The sequence below is a fragment of the Pleurodeles waltl genome, chromosome 3_1, assembly GCF_031143425.1.
Source record: "Pleurodeles waltl isolate 20211129_DDA chromosome 3_1, aPleWal1.hap1.20221129, whole genome shotgun sequence".
Taxonomy (NCBI): Eukaryota; Metazoa; Chordata; class Amphibia; order Caudata; family Salamandridae; genus Pleurodeles; species Pleurodeles waltl.
Window position 1 is genome coordinate 1,096,409,706 of NC_090440.1, and position 19,888 is coordinate 1,096,429,593.

A 19,888-nucleotide genomic window follows, 5' to 3' on the forward strand; every position below is an offset into this window, starting at 1 on the left:
CGTTCGTCGATTCTTTAAATAAGTAACTTTTGCTGCCCACTTTGAACTTAAGCTTTGCTGGGAAGAGGAGCGAATAGTGCAGTCCCACCTGCTGTAGGTTTTGCTTTCCTCAAAGGAACGAGGTCTGGAAACACTGCACCAATAGTGTATAATCTGTAAAGATAAACAGTCTGGCACCTTCATGATACAGGGGGTTTGATGTCCATGTGTCCTGTAGCAAAACTGCCTTGTCTCTGTGGTTCATTACCATGGTCACTACAGGTCTTGGGGGTTCTCTTGATGGTGAGCGGTGTACCAGGATCCTATCGGCTTGCTCCAGTAGGAAATGTGCAGACAGCTGAGAGAGCGTGGCTAACTTCAACAGCCAGGATGTTGCCCCATGTTTTGCGTGTGTGCCTGTCCTTCCTTCTCACTGCTTCCTCCTCCCTTTCAAGCCTGTTCTCTGTGTGCCTGCTGCCTATTCTTCCATCTCTCTACTTTCTCTGGGCTCATAGCCCGTTGGTTTGCGTGCCTGCTGCCTTCCTATTACTCCTTCTCACCACTTTCTCCTCCCTCTCAGCCCTGTGGTCTGCATGTCTGCTGCCTTCCTGTCCTTCTTTCTCACCACTTTCTCCTCCTTCTCGGCCCCTTGGTCTGTGTGCTTGCTGCCTGCCTATCCCTCCTTCTCAGCACTTTTTTTTTTCTCTAAGCTTCATTGTGGACATGTCTACTCCCTGGCAGTCTCTACTTCTCACCGATTTCGCCTCCCTCTCTCCCTTTGGTCTCCATTATGGTGTTTACATCACATCCAGTAGTGAATAAACACTTTTAAGCCTCCTAACTGAAAAACGGCCATTATTATTGACTTTTACAGATACTCAAAACTTTCAATTTCATTCCAATGAGAGCATGGATAAGTCCATTAACATCCTTATTAAGCTCTAAAACTGATGGACCCATAATCTTCTAATTCGCTTCAAACACAGAATTTTGTGCGAAAGGCAATCTTGTGCTTCAAATCATGCTATAGTTCAATCAGGTCAGAAATCAGTAAAATGAGCATTATTTTTACCCACATAGTAATTATCTGCTTTCTCCTACCTTTCAGTTCCTTGGTCGGCGTGCCTGCTTTCTGTCTGTCCCTCCTTCCTACCACCTTCTCCTCCCTCCCAGCTGCATGCCAGCTGCCTGCCTATCCCTCCTTCTTACTCCTTTCTTCTTCCTCTCAGCCCCGTAGTCCGCATGCCTGCTGCCTGCTTGTCCCTCCTTCTCACCACTTTCTCCAGGTTTTCAGCCTAGTGTTCAGTGCCTGCTGCTTGCTTGTCCCTACTTCCCACCACCATCTCTCTGCTCCAAGCCCTGTGGTCTGTGTAAATGCTGCCTGCCTGTGTCTCTGTCTCACTGCTTTCTCCTTCCTCTCAGCCTCAATGCCAGTGTGCCTGCTGCCTGCCTGTCCCTACTTCTCACTGCTTTCTCTGTCATCTCAGCCAGTGCTCTGAGTGATTGCCTTTTCATCTTTCTCACCACTTTCTCCGTCCTCTCAGCCTTGTGTTCTGCATGCCTGCCTGTACTCCTTCTCACCACTTTCTCTTTCCTCTCGTTCTCCATTGTCTGTGAGCCTGCTGCCAATCTGTCTTCCTTTTCACTGCTTACTTCTTCCTCTCAACCTCATTGTCTGTGTGCCTACTACCTGCCGGTCCCGCCTCACTGTTTTCTCTGTGCTCTCAGTTTTGTGGTCTGTGTGCCTGCTGCATGCCTTTCTGTCCTTCCCACAGTTTTTCCTTCCTCTCAGTCCCGTTGTGTGCTTGCCTACTGCCTTCCTGTCCCTCCTTTTCACAATTTTCTCCTCCCTTTTAGCTTTCAGCCACATGGTTTGTGTGCCTGCTGCCTGCCTGTCCCTAACTCTCACAGCTTTCTTCTCCCTCTCAGCCCTGTGGTCTGTGTGCCTGCTGTCTGCCTATCCCTCCTTCTCACTGCTTTCTTTCAGCCTGCATTCTCTGTGCTCTCAGCCCCATGGTCTTCATGCCCGCTGCCTGCCTGTCCCTCCTTCTCACGGCTTTCTTCTTCCTCTCAATCCTGTTTTTTGCATGCCTGCTGCCTGCCTGTACCTCCTTCTCACCGCTTTCTCCTCCCTCTCAACCCCTTTGTTTACATGCCTGCTGTCTGCCTGTCCTTCCTTCTCACTGCTTTTACCTTTTTCTCCACCCCGTGGTCTATGTGCCTGCTGCCTGCCTGTCCCTATTTCTCACCACTTTCTCCCAGGGTTCTTAGCCATATGCTCTCCGTGCCTGCCTGTCCCTCCTCCTCACAGCTTTCTCCACGCTCTTAGCACCATGATCTGTATGCCTGATGCCTGCCTGTACCTCCTTCTCACCACTTTCTCATACTGTTCAGCCCAGTGGTCTGGGTCCTTGCTGTCTGCTTGTCCCTCCTTCTCACTACTTTCTCCAGGCTCTCAGTCCCTTTGTCTGCATGCCTGCTGCCTGCCTGTCCCTCCTACTATCAGGAGAGCAGGTTTAGCAAGAATTAGAAAAACACACTTGGAGCCATTTCTGATTTCAGTGTTTCCTTTTATTTTGACCGCGCACTAAGGGGGTTATTCTAACTTTGGAGGAGGTGTTAATCCGTCCCAAAAGTGACGGATTTACCACCAGCCGTATTACGAGTCCATTATATCCTATGGAACTCGTAATACGGCTGGTGGTATATCCGTCACTTTACCGTCACTTTTGGGACGGATTAACACTCCTCCAAAGTTAGAATAACCCCCTAAATACGCTTGAACAAAATTGCACAATTTCTTTTGAACTTAAAATATCACTAATGCTGTTTATATGACATCATGTAATGAATAAACTCTTTTAAGCCCCCAAAGTAAAAAAAATAAGCAATTATCATTGACTTTTACACATTCTCAAAACTTTGCAGTTTGTCCCAATGAGAGCATGGATCTGTCCCTTAACATCATTATTAAGGTCTACAACTAATGGACCCAGAAGCTCCTAATTCGCTATAAATACTGATTTTTGTGCAGAGGGCAATCTTGTGCTTGAAATCATGCTTTAGTGAAATCAAGTCCGAAATCAGTAAAATGAGTGTTATTTTTACTCTCATAGGAATTATCCGCTTTCTCCTTTCTCTCAGCCCCGTGGTGTGCATGCCTGCTGCCTGCTGCCGGCCTGTTCTCACTACTTTCTCCTTCCTCTCAGCCCTGTAATCTGAGCGTCTCCTGCCTGCCAGTCCCTCCTTCTTACTGCTTTCTCCTTTCTCTCAGCCAAGTGGTCTGAGTGCCTACTACCTGTTTGTCCCTCCTTTCACCCCTTTCTCCTGTCTCTCAGTCCACTGAACTGCATGCCTGCTGCCTGCCTGTCCCTCCTTCTCACCTTATTCTCTGAGCTCTTGGTCCCATGGCCTGCATGCCTGCTGTTTGCCTGTCACTCCCTCTTGGTACTTAAGCTAGGCTCTCAGCCTCGTGATATGTGTCCCTGCTGCCTGCCTGTCCCTCCTTCCCACCCCTTTCTCCTTCTTGTCAGCCCTATAGTTGGCATGCCTGCTGCCTGCCTATACCTACTTCTCACTGCTTTCTCCATCCTCTCAGCCCCATGCTCTGCATGCCTGCTGCCTGCCTATCTCTACTTCTTACCTCTTTTTCAGTCCTCTCAGCCCTGTGGTCTGTGTGCCTGCTGCCTGCCTGTCCCTCCTTCTCACCACTTCCTCCTTCCTCTCACCCCATGGCCTGCGTGCCTGCCTGTCCCTTCACTGATTTCTCCTCCCTCCCATCCCTGTTATCTGTGTGCCTGCTGCCTGCCTGTTTCTCCTTCTCACCACTTTCTTATTCCTCTCAGCCCTGTAGTCTTGGTACCTGCTGCCTGCCTGTCCCTCCTTCTCACTGCTTTATCCTTACTCTCAGCCTTGTGGCCTGAATGCCTGCTGCCTACCTGTCCCTCTTTCTCACTGTGTTCTCCTCCTTTTCAGCCTTATGGTCTGTGTGCCTTTTGCTATGGTTGAAGAGTGGCCGGCCTAGAAAAACTGCTGACATCTTGGTCCACGTATCACACCTCTGCCTGACATGCCACCACTGGGTGGTGGGCCAGGCCCTTCAGCACTAAGGCGGTCATTCTGACCGCGGCGGTCAGCGGTCGCCGCCCGCCAAGCAGTTCCCGCCGAAAGACCGCTCCATTCCGAGCCGGCTTCATTGTTGACCGCCAGAAGACCGCCGGCCGGCCCAGCGGGACAGCCCCTTCAACAATGAAGCCGGCTCGGAATGGAGCCGGCGGAGTTGAAGGGGTGCGACGGGTGCAGTGGCACCCGTCGCGATTTTCACCATCTGCACAGCAGACAGTGAAAATCTTTGTGGGGCATGGGCAGTGCAGGGCCCCCCAGGTGGACACCGCCAGAAACAGGCTGGCGGGAAGGCGCTCGGAATCCCCATGGCGGTGCTGCAAGCAGTGCCGCCATGGCGGGTTGCCTGGGCCAGCGGGAAACCGGCGGGAAACCGCCGGCTCCCCTTTTCCGACCGCGGCTTTACCGCTGCGGTCAGAATCGCCCAGGAAGCACCGCCAGCCTGTTGGCGGTGCTTCCGCCGCACTCCGCCATGGCGGGCATGGACCGCCAAGGTCAGAATGACCCCCTAAATACCTTGGCCTGTTGGACTCACTGAGGGCGCCCCGGGTTCTTGGCTCCCTCTACTTTGTTGAATGGAGTGGCCCTGAAGGGGAACAACACATTGGCAACTGCCCAACGTGTAACCATGGGGAAAATTGGAAGTGCAACCGTCCAAGTTGGCCTTTGAGGGAAAGCAGCAGATGCACCATGCTGGCCTAGATAAAGTTACAGAAGGCCCACCAGAGCAGACTCAAGGTGCCCCTCAGCAAGATTTAGACCGCAAGGAGATTCTTACTGATGTGAAAAACAGCCTAAGTGCCATTGGTTCAAAAATCGATCTACTCATAAGCCATCACGCCTGGATGAATGTAAGAGTGGACAAACACAAAGTTTGCCTGGATCACCTTAAGGCACACGTCTCTGATGCAGTTGACACACAAATAGTGGCCTGCAAACATCTGCTTCACATGGACAAAATCTCAGAGATCATCAAACAAAAAAAGAAAGACTTAGAAGCATACTCTCAGAGCAAGTATCTCTGCATCATTGGGGTCCCATGAATCGACTGTGATAGATATAATTTGTTGAAACAAGGCTGAGGTCACTATTCGCAGATACCCTCTCAGAGGTATTCATAGTAGAGAGAGCACATTGGTTGCTTGGGCCAAGATTTCCACGAGGGACTTTGGACCAGCCCATAGTTGCATGACTCCTCAATTATCGCAATTTCAATTCAGTCCTTCGACGGGCCCCAGAGCATCGTTCACTCCAATATCAAGGCAATGAAGTGTCTTTCTACCCGGACTTCATGCTGGCAGTGCAGGCCTCCCACCATGCATTTTTCCTGGCCAAGTGAATGCTGCAGAAGCCCGACAAACTAATCATAAACTCCAAAGGGAAACTCCATCAGTTCACGAATGCCAAGGCTGCCCTAAAGTTCTCACGTCAGATACTGGCTCAGTATTCATCTTCTGGGAATCACCTACTCACCCAGATTAGAGCCTCCTCAGTGACAATGATTAAAACATTATCTGACTGTTGGCCTAACCCTGGTGCTGGCATGATGAACTAACTTCTCCATTTTGTGGCAGACAAGCAGCTTCCTGACCCCTAGCCCATGATCCAGACAAACCCCTCGTAATTGTTCACCTCTGGATACCACATGGATTACACACATCAGAAGCCCACACCTACTCCCTTTGGTGCGCTTATGTCAGCCACAAAATTATCCCCTAAATAGGTCATACTCCCAGCTCCATGATGCCTTCCGAGATGATTCCCAATATGTTAAACTACTGTTGGGTTTTGAAGTTGGGTATGTTCAACCAAGCTTCCTAGTTGAGGGGGGTGGCTATGTCTGCATGATTTCTGTTCTCTGACCTTCTCTCTGCATTATTCCCCCTTAGCACAGAGCTACGCATTCCATGCTTGGTAACGAACCCGCAGGTGATCACATTGCATATACATTTTGGCTCTGCTTGGCCAACACCCATCATGGCATGCTAACCCCTTTAACAGGGTGACAACCTCAACTAGGTGCCTGACCTGGAACACTCACAGGCCACCAGAGAAAGGCTAGATTGATTAATGCCTACCTCAACAGACTCTGCATAGATATTTGTTTTCTTCAAGAACTCCACCTTACCCAGTCAACAGCCCCTCAACTATGTGCAGGCTAGTGTGCAGAAACGCATGTATCCCTCTACTCCAGTTATGCTTGGGGAGATGCCATATTATCGGGCAAGGGCCCTCAATGGCACTCAACACAAATAATCAGCACTGCTGCTGTCCGGTATGTTCTTATCATGGGCACACTTCACAGGCACCCAGTCATTCTAGTTTCGATGTATGGCCCAAATGTTGAGTGCCCAGAATTCTTCACAAACTTGTGGTGACTGCTAGCCAGCATTGGACAGGGTGTGGGGATATAGGGGTAATCTCAAATTTGTACTTGACCCCAACGTTGACCGCTCCGGTGCTCATAGACAACCTATTGCGACTGTGTGGCTACACACCATGATGAGGGACAATTGCCTGGCAGACATCGAGTAGCACAAACATTCTAGTGGCAAAGAGGGCACCTGTCTAACAACAGTGAGTGGTATGTGGTTGTGAATAGACTACTGGCTACTCACTCTGGGAGCTCTCACTTGGACCACAGTGGTGACACATTTATCCCACACACTTTCTGACCATGCTTCAGTAATCATTGAGCTTTCCCTGCCTTCAGCTACTCTGTGGACCTTCACCTGGAGCTTACCTCCTGTGGTGCTGTGCAATCAGGTCTTTAGGAATGAGATTCACACTGCGATCACTTGCTATTTTGCCACTTATTTGGGCTCATTTTCCTCCCCCTTTGCGCTGTGGGAAGCAGTCAAAGTAGTTATCCCCAGAGTATGTATTACAAAAGAAGCCAGCGGACCCAAAGTGATCCAAGTGCAGCTAGCTAAGCTAGGAGACATCAGAGCTCTTGAACTGAAATACTTCACCACTAAAAGTACTGCCTCTATGGCAAATATTCACTCCAAAATCTCTGAATATGACAAAGAGGCTCTGTCGGAAACTAGTTACATGCATCGAGAGGCAACAGCACGTCGGTACTGTGAGTGGGAGTGTTGTGTAGCCATTTTAGTTTTAGCTCCATGCACCTTATTTTAGTACACTAGGGCCTGCCGCTGTGCACTTTAACCTAGATATATTTTATTCAGCTTTGTTTATAATTTTAACAATAGCTACTTTTGTGGTCTTGTTTTATTTTCTCTCTATCTAGATATTTTTGCTTAGGCCAGCACTATGTTCTCAAACATGACATTCTTGTTCACTCTGTGCTTCTTTCAAGGCTGCAGTAAGATAGGTTGCCGTTGAATGTGGTAAAATATTTGTCTCTGACATTCATAGAAAAACACACATCCTTGCGTAGGGACATTTTCTTCGAACATCAGCTGTTATTATAGAAACACTTCCTTGTTCCTTACACGTTAGAGGGAGATTCCAGCCAGAGAACCACGACTGTATGCTGATTGCTGAACGCTTCGCTACAGCTGCTCATGCAGACTTTAGGCCTTTGCTCAGATATGGGGGATGAGAGCTTAACATGTTGTGCACTATTATAGCCTAGCTAGGAATTAGTCTATTGACGCTAGTGACAATATGGTAGCGTTATTTCTATGCTTCACTCTCCTTGTCACAATTCTAATCCTGTCATTCTGTATCGTCCTGGTTATTGCAGTACGTGCTTTGCTATCTAAGATGCAGACGCTTCACTAAAACCTTATTGAAACATATACTGCCTCTGTTTGTCATTGTGTATGTGAGACTAATGTAACCGAGAGAAACGGATGAGACCTGAGTGACCACGATTTCCCTGAGAAATCAACCATGTCATGAGCTCAGCTGCCCAATCATCCCTACTCTTGGGTAGAGATGAGGCACTGCTAGTTAGCTAGAGCAAAACCCGAATTCGGGGCGACAGGTGTCACCTGTAGTGGGTTAAGACTCAGTCTCCCATATCGTAGGCCATTCTGCCGCTCAAAATCCAGTAGTCTCATTAGAATAATGAGAGCCTACATGACATGGCGCCACCAACGTTTGGTCAGGCTCTAATTTTTGGGTCCTCCTGAGTATCTCTGTCTCACTATATACAAAATCACCTCAGTACTATATACGGAAACTTCCGTGATATTGAGGATTTCCCCCTCAGCTAAGTAAGGAACAACTATCTAACGCTCGAGGTTGTTGAAGTTTGAACTTTAAAAGGCTAATACCCATTTGGTGTGCTTATCTCTGAACAAATTGAACATTCAACATGGCGAACCCATAACAGGGAGCAATTGCAGTCAATATGAGACCACCCCTTACTGCACATTTACTGGCACATGGCGTAACGGCCAAGGGGGGTCCAGTCACATTTGTTGTTGACACAGACGTAGATTACAGAACAGAACTCTTTTATTCTTGGGTCACATTTCCAGCAGTTGATGGGAACACAAATACATTTCATCACTATACACCTGCAAACGTACCTGGACAATACAGACCATATGCATATTTAGAAATACCTTTATCCTATCAAGAACATAATACTTGGCTTGATGGTGCCCTACCCCACACAATTGTACCTGTTAGGTTAGGTCCTCTAAGTAATGATGGTCCTACCAGGCCTTTATTGGCCACTTATACACCTCACCCTGCTGCAGCGAACCTAATGGTAGCTGAGGTCCATCGCTTATATATTGATCTGACGGCAATATGCAGACGATTAGTACAATTTGTAATGCAGACCTTAAATACTAACCCAGCACGTGCTGCACCAGGGCAACCACATGCAGTGATGCCACGCATTAACCCTGCAACTGTACATCCAATCATGGGTAAGGTTCCCGCCAAACTAGAAGAAATTCCATTTTGGTTAGCTCAAAAAATAAATGCACAGGAAGTAGTATTTCCCCATACGTGACCTCAGGATAAACACAGAATATTAACAATGTGCTTGCCATTTGGGATGGTTCCCACCATAGATAACTGCAATACATGGGGTACGGTATTAGCCACGCTCTATACCCCCGCACATGGTACGCGGACACTTGCCCATTTACCAGAAGTATTGAAACAAATTCAAGATGAATATGGGGCTGCCTGGCCCTGGATTTGGGGATGCAATTAATGGTCAATTTGCCACAGTTTCCTCAATTATTTTAAGTAACCTTAAACGGGAAGCGGTCGCATTAGCGGTGAGCATGTGGGTCAGGGATGTTCCTCAACAGGATTAAGAACTCGAGCTGCCATTGATTATCGCAGAGACCTACTCTAGTATCAGTCGAGATAGTCAGGGGGCCAGACCAACAAAACCACAATTTCAGGGCAAATCTAATAAAGATTTTACCAAGCAAGGTCCTGAGGGTAAAAAGAAACACTGGGAAAAAACCCAATAAACTCCAAAAAACTGAAAGGGGAGAATCTCTGCATACGGAGACCCCGCAGAACAGATATAATCTCAGAAATAGAGATAATATAAAAACGCCTGACAGATATCAATATACTGATACACTCCAATCTCGTTCCTTTCAGGGCTCATTGGAAAAACGCAGTGAGAGAGGTGGGCGGTCAGAGCAAGAACAGAGTATGTGAAACCGAGACAGGAATCACCACGCTCAACAGTGGTTTCTGTTAAAAAGGAAGTGAAACCTCCCCAACAAAAACCCTAATTTAAAAAGAAAAAAGTGGCAGCGGTTGCAGTTCGGCATGCCACTCAAGAAGAGGGCTCTATTGAAGAACAGGAAGTGGGCACTGGTGCTACTAGACGGCGCGGCAGAGGCCACAGTAGTTTGCCGGTGTCTTCTAGAGCATCTGGATGTGAAAGCAACTGATGACTTCCTACAAGTAGAAACTGCGGACATGTATGTCTCCACGCCTGATAGGGTGTACAAAGTAATGTTACAGTTAGGAGACATTGAACGCACAATAGACACAATCTTTTGGGATCATGTAGTAAACATATATTATATTTTGTTGGCCAAACAAGAGTTTGTCCGTACCTGCCCATATGGGGAAGATGTTATTAAACCTTCCTTCTCGCCTCTTGTTCCTGAAGAGCTCGCAGAATCCTACGCCATCGATTGGGCACTGGCGCAGGCACCCACGTTATGTCGCAACCACATAGGATGGAACAAGGATTTCCCCTACCACGTAATTCCTATTAAAAATCAACCCCAATATCCAATAAAAGATGATGCTAAAGCACCCATGAGAGAAATTATCACACAACCAGGGTGTAATTGAACCCTGCGTCTCCCCAATGAATAATCCTTCATTTCCAGTAGCTAACCCGGACCATTCATACAGAATAATCTTAGACTACAGACACTTAAACAGTCATACACGGACCTATGCTATACAAAATTCACATAGTACAGAACTTGTGAACAACATTGTGCCCAAAAATACAAAACAACACTGGACATTTCCAATGGATTCTTCTGCCAAAATATAGCACCTGAGAGTAGGGACTTAACAAGTTTCAGCACACTAGGCTCCCAGAAAAAAATCTGTTGTTTACCCCAGGGGTACAAAAACAGTCCAGGACTGTTTGCGGCTCAATATTGCACGACATAGACCCTGAAGCATTGTCCTATGCAGATGATATCTATCTCACGGATGATGAATTACTGCAGCATTTAAGACGAGTAGCCCGCATTGTTGTAGGATTTGCCGAGTTCGGCTACAAATTCAATTTAAAAAAAATAAAAAATAGCCTTCCTTAACGTCCTGAAAAATGTGTACAATTACAACCTCTAAATACCATTAAAAAATTCCAATCTCTATTGGGTTTCCTGCATTTTGGCAGAACTTACATTCCTGATTATGCATCATACATAAAACCTTCATATGACTCAATACGTCCTGTCTTTTCAAGTAACTTTTGGAATGTTGAACACACACGCATTCTCAGATCTTTGCAAACAGACATGCTTGCAGCACAACACTTACACACAAGGGACAACAAAACACATTTGGTCATCAGAGTAATTGCTGGTGCCATTGGTTTCACCTATGTAACTTTTAATGGGGGTGAGACAGTCCCAATTGCATACAAATCACATTTGTATTCAGCAGCAGAACAACGCTTTGCTCCCACTGAGAAAATTTTCACTGTTGTACAGAAGGCTGTCATTAAAGAAAGTGCTTTGGCCCAAGGCAAAAGCATTATTGTCGTTTCTCTTAATCCAGCCCTTGAGGCTGTTACCAAAGCCAGCGTTTCTAACGTTGAAGCATTACATCCACGTTGGATTCAATGGGCAACGTCATTGACAGCCACTGATGTAGACTTCATTTAGACTAGAATACCCAGTTCCGGCAAACACACTGCCTATTGATCAGTATCAAAAAGTCATGTCCCCCCAAGGCTCAGCACAATATGCAATTGGCACACAGCATCAATACTCTGCTGCTTGCGTAGTCGTCAGCGGCTATATGGAGGGCAATACATTTTATCCTCAACATACATTCACGCAAACCCTAGGGGATTGAACCCCACAACTAGCAGAGCTAAAAGCTCTGGTGATGGCACTGGAACATATGGATCCTGCACAGTTACCACTGATTGTTTGTGATTCATACTATTGTGTCCAGTCCTTCAATGAATACCTGCATTCCTGGTGCCAGAATGGGTTCAGAGATTCTAAAGGCAACACCATCAAACACAGACTTCTGTGGGGGAAAGTAGCGGATCTGAAGGAAACGCTACCAAATGTCCATGTTGTAGATACACTTGGACACCAGTGCATTGGAATACATGTTGCTGGAAACACATTGACTGATGAAGCCGCAAAGTCAGCAGTAGCTGCGGCCACTGTTGCTGCAGTAACCCGCTTAGGTTTGAAAACGTACGATGACATATGGGCTGCCGTAAAATCTACGGTGGAAGGTATGCCCTATCTAAAAGCATTTTCCTGCTAAATATTCCTACCAAATGGGAGGCTGCATAAATGCTGAGGTTAAGATACCTGGCGTAGGGGCTCGAGAAATTCCCAGCAAAGACATAAGATCAGAGTTGATTAAAGTAGGGCATGAAGGGGCAGCATCTGCCCATGCTGGTGTGGCGGCTACAATATCATTGTTACAAGCCCATGTTTGGTGGCCAGGTCTGTACAAAGCGGCCATGCAGTATGTCCTTTGATGTGACATTTGCCAACAAATTAAAGTTTCCACTGCAAAACGCCCACTGCAGACACCCCTCCTAATTTTAAACAAACCATTACAATGTGTTTACTTGAACCATAGTGGTTTCCCTAACACTGGACAGTGGATACAAATACATCTTAGTCGTTGTTGACTCCTGCTCCAGATTTCTATGGGTGTGGCCACAATGCTCGACTGACTGTCGGACTGTTATTAAAGATTTGCGAGTCTTTATCAGTACATATGCAGTTGCGGCTTTCCACTCGGACCAGGGCCCCGCTTTTGCCTCAAGGGCATTCAGGGACGCCATGGCATCATTAGGGGTCCAACTCCATTGGTCGTCTCCATTTCATCCCAAGGGAAACAGTGTTGTGGAGCGACTAAACCATGATTTAAAGCAGTCCTTAACAGCCAGAGTCGTAGGTACATGTCGTAGTTAGCTTAATCACCTGTATGGAGTCCAGAGAGCACTTAACAATCTGCCTAGAAGGTCCCGTGGGGGTAGTACTTCATATGAGTGCCTGTTCGGAACTCGAAAATGTATGTTCCAGATCTTGATGGTCCTGCCGTGGAGGTGGGAGAAACACTCTTTGACATAAATGAACGTGCCAGTGTCTTACAGGAATTGCAACAGTTCCGTGATGACAACGCTTCTGCCAGTGCTGCCTCCACAGGAATTAAGGATGTACCTGTAACACCTACATGCTGGATTCCTAAAGTTGGGGATATAGTACGTGAAAAAGTTGCTGTGGAAAAGGAGTTTGGTCCTTCCTATTGTGCACCGGTCCTAGTTTTGGGAATACACAGTACCAGAACTGTCATTCTACCACCGTTGGCTTGTGCTAAAGAAAATTGCTTTGTATCTATCGACAATGTCAAGCTACGCCATGTGGCCGATCCTGCACAGCCGACCAAACCACTTTAGAGGGAGATTCCAGCCAGAGAACCACAACTGTATGCTGATTGCTGAACAGCTGCTCATGCAGACCTCAGGCCTTTGCCCAGGTATGGGGTATGATGTCTTCCCTGGGGAACCTGAAGGTCAAACTTAGAGCTTAACATGCTGTGCTCTATTATAGTCTAGCTAGGAATTAGTCTATTGACTCTAGTGACAACGTGGTAGCGTTATTCCTATGCTTCATTCTCCTTGTCACAATTCTAATCTTGTCATGCTGTATCGTCCTGGCTATTGCAGTACGTGCTTTGCTATCTAAGAAGCAGTTGCTTCATCAAAACCTAATTGAAACATATACTGCCTCTGTTTGTCATTGTGTATGTGAGACTAATGTAACTGAGAGAAACAGATGAGATATGAGTGATCATGATTTCCCTGAGAAATCAACTATATCATGCGCTCCGCTGCCCAATCATCCCTACTCTTGGGTAGAGATAAGACACTGCTAGTTAGCCAGAGCAAAAACCCGGATTAAGGACAACAGGTGTCACCTGTAGTGGGTTAAGACTCAGTCTCCCACCCCACAGGCGATTCTGCCGCTCAAAATCCAGTAGTCTCATTAGAATAATGAGAGCCTACGCAACAGGAGAACCCCAGTAGGACTTTGGCTAATTTGCTACATAGGCCTTGACCCTCAGAATATGTAGTTGAACTACTGGATGTCAATCAGAAGCGGCAGTCCTCACTTGTCAGGACTGTTCCAGGCCATGATTGTTTTTACCAGATTTTATAGTGCTACACCGGTGCTGAGAGGAGAGGAATTGACTGTCTATTTTAACACCATACACTTGCTCTGGCTCAACCGGATCCAATGTCTCTACCTAGATTCCCCTTTTACAGAAGAGGAAGTTTGCCAACTCATACACAGCCTCCCAAGCAATATAGCACCCGCTTTAGACAGGATCACCACCTCTTTCTAAAAGGAGTATGCCAACATCCTGGCCCCACATTTACTAGCGATGTATGATGATGCCCTGAGTTTGGGGGAGTTGCCACCGTCCCTTTACGAGATGGATAGTGTCACCTTACTTAAAGCGGGCAAACTGGTGAATCGCTGCGATTTGTACCGGCAAGTATCGATGATTAACCTGGACAATTAAATAGTCACAAAATTACTGGCAAATCGCCTGCTTCTGCCAGATATAATTTGCCCAGACCAGTTGGAATTCATGCTGGATCATTCCACGGTGCACAACTTGCTGATGATGTTTGCACTCATGCCTTCTGTGGAACACCACCTCGCTGCTGTTGCCGCCTCACTGTATGACACAAAAACCTTTGACTCGCTAATGTGATCCTTCCTCTTCCCCTCCACTGGCATGCTTAGGCCTCAGTACTCAATTCATATGCATATTTAGCCTATTATACACCTCCCCAATGGCCAGGCTATGAATGAACAACACGATCTCAGACCCATTTCTGGTTACACGCGCCACCAGACAGGGGTGTCTGTTATCTCTGGTTCTTTCTGCAATCGCAATGGAGCCTCTCACTGCCCGGCTAAGGTATCACAATGACCACTGGGGGCTCAGCTTCATGGCTCTCCAGATCTCTAATATCTATGTATGCCAATGACGTCATGCTATGTAGCCAAAAGAACCAGTCATATGTGAGGTCATTAGATTCAGTGGTTATTCAGGCAACCACATAAACTTGTCTAAATCTACCCTATTGCGTCTAACTGAAGGCACGTAGCCATTTGAATTTGAACACCCTTTGCAGTGGGCATTTAGAGACGGTACACTACTTAGGCATCTGGATTAGCCATGACATTAACAAACTTTGGCGTTCAAACTATGATAGGGCCATGACATGGCTGGAGGAGCGGATCCCGATCTGGAACAGGCTGCCACTGTCCCTTACAGGGTAAATCGTGATTGTAAAAATGTTTGTGTTACACACATTTTTATACTTATTCCTCAATATCCAGATCCCCCTTGCTTTGCACTTCCTCTGGTGACTGCACTCCAATTTGGTGACTCTGGTATAGGGTGGCAAACAACCAAGAATAAAATAGGAGATGCTTACATTACCTTTTCAGCAAGGAGTCCTTAGTGCACCTGACATGACCCTTTATGCCCTATGTGATGTAATATGTGAGGTCATAAGCAGTGCATTGTGGGAGCATAAAGTAAAGTTAGCTCAGGTACAACTGCTAAAGTTCACTATTTTTTACAAGTGAAATGAGACCCTAACTATAATGCCCCTGTAACCTTTTTTCACTGAATTTCTAAGGTTTTTTTAATGTTGTTTCCTAACTATAATATTCTTGTAACCTTTGTCTTTTAAGTGAAATTGTAGGGTTTTTTAAATTTTATTTCCTAACTGTAACCACTGACCTTTGACAGTGAGTGTGTCAGTGAGTGCTTAAGAGTCTCAGTATGTCTGTGAGTGGGTGTGAGAGTGTCTGGGTGAGTCTGTTAGTGGGTCTGTGAGTGTCTGAGTAGGTCTATAAGTGAGTGGATGAGTCTCTGAGTGGGTCTGTGAGTGGGTGTGTGACTGTCTAAGTGAGTCTGTGAGTTGGTGAATGAGTGTCTGAGTCGGGCTGTAAGTGGGTGTGTGAATGTCTGAGTGGATCTGTGAGTGGGTGCGTGAGTCTCTTCGTGGGTGTGTGAGTGGGTGCATGAGTCTCTGAGTGGTTATGTGAGTGGGTGCATGAGTCTCTGAGTGGGTCTATAAGTGGGTGCATGAATCTCTGACTAAGTTGGTAAGTGGGTGCATGAGTGCCGAAGTGGGTCAGTGACTGGGAGCGTGTATTCACCTTCACTAAGGATTTCAGATCGATTTTCATTATGGAATTGCCAAAACAACACACTTGCATTGCCTTCGCCAACCCAGGAGTTAGGATTATTTGTCCTTTACAGAAGTGGAGCTACAGCTGGGGCACCTGCTATGTTATATTTGTAAGTGAGTCCTGGTGAGGTTTAAATTCTGCGAAATGAGCAACAGGGCCAGAATCGCCCTGGGGACCCCATCCCCTGGGGCATGACCACAAATGATTGGGGGAGGGAGGCCACGTGGCCCCTTCCCTGGGCCAATTTCAGCCCCAGGTACCCTATCCCTTGGGGCCTGGCCATGTCTTGTGGGAGCCCCCCAGGACACCAGTGTGCCTTGGGATCGCAGGGAAGCCTCAAGGCCCCCACAGTCCCAGCCAGAACCCCACCCCCTGCGGGAGCTGGCATTGCTATTGCTCGCAGGGAGCTTCTAAACATGCAGCTCCCTGTGTGAAAAAGCAATCATTTCTTTCCCTACCTGCATCTCTGAGGGCAGGGAAATAGATGAAACTTCCACTTCCAGCGGACAAGAGTACTTTGACAGCTTTTGTCTGCTGTTGATACCAGAGTGTTTGCTCTGAAATGGTAGGAGATGTCAAAGCTAGCACCAAATCAGAGCAAACAGCTACGTCTTGGGGGTGGACACCCTGGGACATAGCAGGATCCGGGCCTGGGGGGGCTGGTGGTCGCTAGGGCCATGTATGGCTCCATGAGGGGGATCGCATGCTTGAAGGTAACTGTAACTTACACCCTCTCCAGGCACTGGTAATTACCCCAGATATTACAACACTCATGACACCTTTTAGAACACCATTGAATATGTTACTGTAATATTTGCAGTAAAAATATTGATGAGATGTATGTGCATGGCGGGGGCTTGAGTTTTATTTACCTTTGGGCACTAGTATAGTTACTTGAAATCACTCTAACTATAATAATTGAATTTCTATGTTTTTTTACGTTTAAAATGTGACCTATCAATAAAATGTTGCTTAACCTTTGTTTTTTTTACTGTGTTTTTTATAATTCTATTTCCTAACTATATATATATATATATATATATATATAGTGACCTAACTATAAGGTTGCTGTATCCTTTGTTTTTTTTAAGTGAATTTCTATGTTTTCTTTAAAATTCTATTTCCTAACTACATATATATATGTGTGTGTGTGTGTGTGTGTGTGTGTGTGTGTATATATATATATATATATATAATTATAGTTTTATAGTTAGGATTTAGTTTCCATAGGAAGAAAAAAAAAGAAAAAGAAAATGTTTTGTTTTGCCATTAACTATAGCACCCCTTAACACATTTTCATTAAATTTTAAAAACTAATCCTACAGTTGGTTCAGTTACTGTCTTGAAAGGTTCAGGGTGATCTGTCACACGGGGGCCAAGAAAAAGTGGGAGTTCCAAAACTTGTTTTTCCCATTCATTTTTCAGTAGGGTCTTTAAACAAGCCTACAGCCCAAACCACTGCATGGAATTACACCACATTTGTCAGGAAGCTAGATCTTGGTGTGCAGATTACACTTTTGGTAAATTGGTGTGAACCCATTCAGTAGTTTCTGGGATATTAAAGGTTCATCAAATAGATATCTAGAGATACGGATGCAAATTCAACTGTCCCTGTGCTGCTATCTGATTGGCTGTCAATACTTCAACAAGGAAGTGTTGGCAACCATTTTGGGACTCAGCTTCAGTTGCGTCCCACACAAAAATAAAAGAAAGAAAAGGGGCTAAGTTAGAGACAACCTGAGCCACTAGCCTTGGTGCAGGGGTCCCCCAGAGACCCCGCCAGGGCTAAAAAGCATTTTTATTAAAAACACCTCAGAAAAATCCACAGATGGGATCACAGATTTTTCTGAGATTTAAAAAAAATTTGGTTGCAGCTCTGGGGACTACCAGCTCCCTGGGGCAAATCATGGTAAGTAAACAAGGGGGTCCTGCATGGCCCCCCTGCAGCCCTGGGAACTGCCACCGCCCTGGGACTAAAAATAAAAATAATGCAGGGGCCCTGTTTGGCCCCCAAAACCCCAGGGACTGCCACCACCCAGGGGCACTTAAAGATATGTATGCAGATGGGCCCGCTGGGCCCGATGGCCACATCCCCAGGACAAATATGGTAAATTGGTGTTGGGGGACCTCCCTGAGACCAAACATCAAAGTAATGCAGGGGCCCTGTAGCCCTAGCAATGGCTCCCTCCCCGGAGCTTCTCATTCAATTTTAGAGGGGACCACAAGGCCCCCTGCATCCCTGGCAACCACCACCTCCCCGGGGTTGAAATAAATTAAGGGACTACCACCTCCCAGGGGACTAAGTGCTACCTTCAAGGGGGTCCACGCAGTTTCCCTCATGGAGCCATAGATGGCCCTGGGGACTGCCACCCCCCAGGGTCAGCTCTTGCTACCTCCTGAAGTGCCCACCCACAGCAGTCAACTGTTTGCATTTGCTTGGTTACCACTAAGAAAAGTGAAAGCAGACAGAACTCTGCCTTCTGCAAGCAGGAGTTGTCAAACAGCTCCTGCTTGCAGAAAGCAAAGTTTTCATCTGTTTCCCTGATCGCAAATATGCGTGTAGGAAAAGCGATGAAAACTTTGTTCCCCAAAGCAGGGTGCTGCTATTTCAAGTTGGGGGTGGGGGAGGAGTGCATGGAGTCTCACTATGTGGAACTCCACAAAGTACCACAAAGTGCTATGTGGAGTTCCACGGGTGGGCAGAGTTTCCGTTCAAGCCCGTTCATGTTGCATTTTTACATCAAGCGCAACGTTAAATGCGTTCTTGCTTTCAAAATCATGTGCGAACAGCACCACGCGGTTTGCCTGGGTACCGCCATCTTGTTTTACACTCTGTTTAAGATGCTGGGCCTGTTTTTCATCCTTCATTTATTTTTTCAGTCCTCCACCCTTCTAATTAATCTACCGCTCATTTTTATTTATTGTATAAGTTTGTCTTTTTGAAATTTAAAAAAATATATTTTTTCCTCTTTTTTGTGACTTTTTGTATTTTTGTTTATTTTTCCTTTATTTCTTCCTTCCTTCTCCTGTTTCTTTTCTTCTTCAACCCACCACTCACCCAGCACCGTGGCAGAGCTCGGCAGCACCAGGGAACAGGGGAGCGGCTGCACCAGACCCCCCCCCCCCCCCCGGACAACCAGCAGCAGCCACCTAACTTGTGGGCGGCAGCGCCGCAGCGCCACCAAGGGGTGCAGCCTCAGCCCATCTTTGGTGATGAGGATGTGGCAGCACTGTTTTTTTACGTGCAGCACCACCTCCCCCCAGTGCTGGTAGCAGGTGGCAGGCCTGATAGAGGTTACCCCATGTGAGAGCATCCGCTGCGTTGGTCTCGGGTGTGCCGGTGTGTCCGATGTACTACCCAGATGCAGCGCATCACCCAGGAGCTGATTCACTGCTGGGTTGATATCATCAACTGCAAGCAGGACCTGCTTGACCTGCTGGGCATTCAGATTCCATGGCTCAGTGAGTGTTAATTATGTTATTTGTTGTGTTTGAGTTCTACAATGCTACCTTTTTTTCGAATAGCATGCTGCTCGCACTCAGAGGTGAATTAATTTTAGTTCATGTTAAGAATTTTAATATGTGATCCAGTTTGAGCTAGGCAGGTGCTCGGCGCTACCTAGTCATACCCGTGGGCACCCGCTTTAGCTGATTATTTAAGAAGCCATTGCAATGCATACTCCTCTGTCCTCTGGTTCCCATAATGGATTAGTGATACCAGTGAGTTAGCGTTTTCTGTGACTTTCTTTATTTAGCTTGTACAGTCCCAAGCAATTTCACAGTGATGTGTAGTACTAGCATGCATCTATGCATTGCAAAAAGGGAGACTGAGTTGGTCCATCATGAGGGTTGAGGAATGAGAATAGAATCAAAGATAA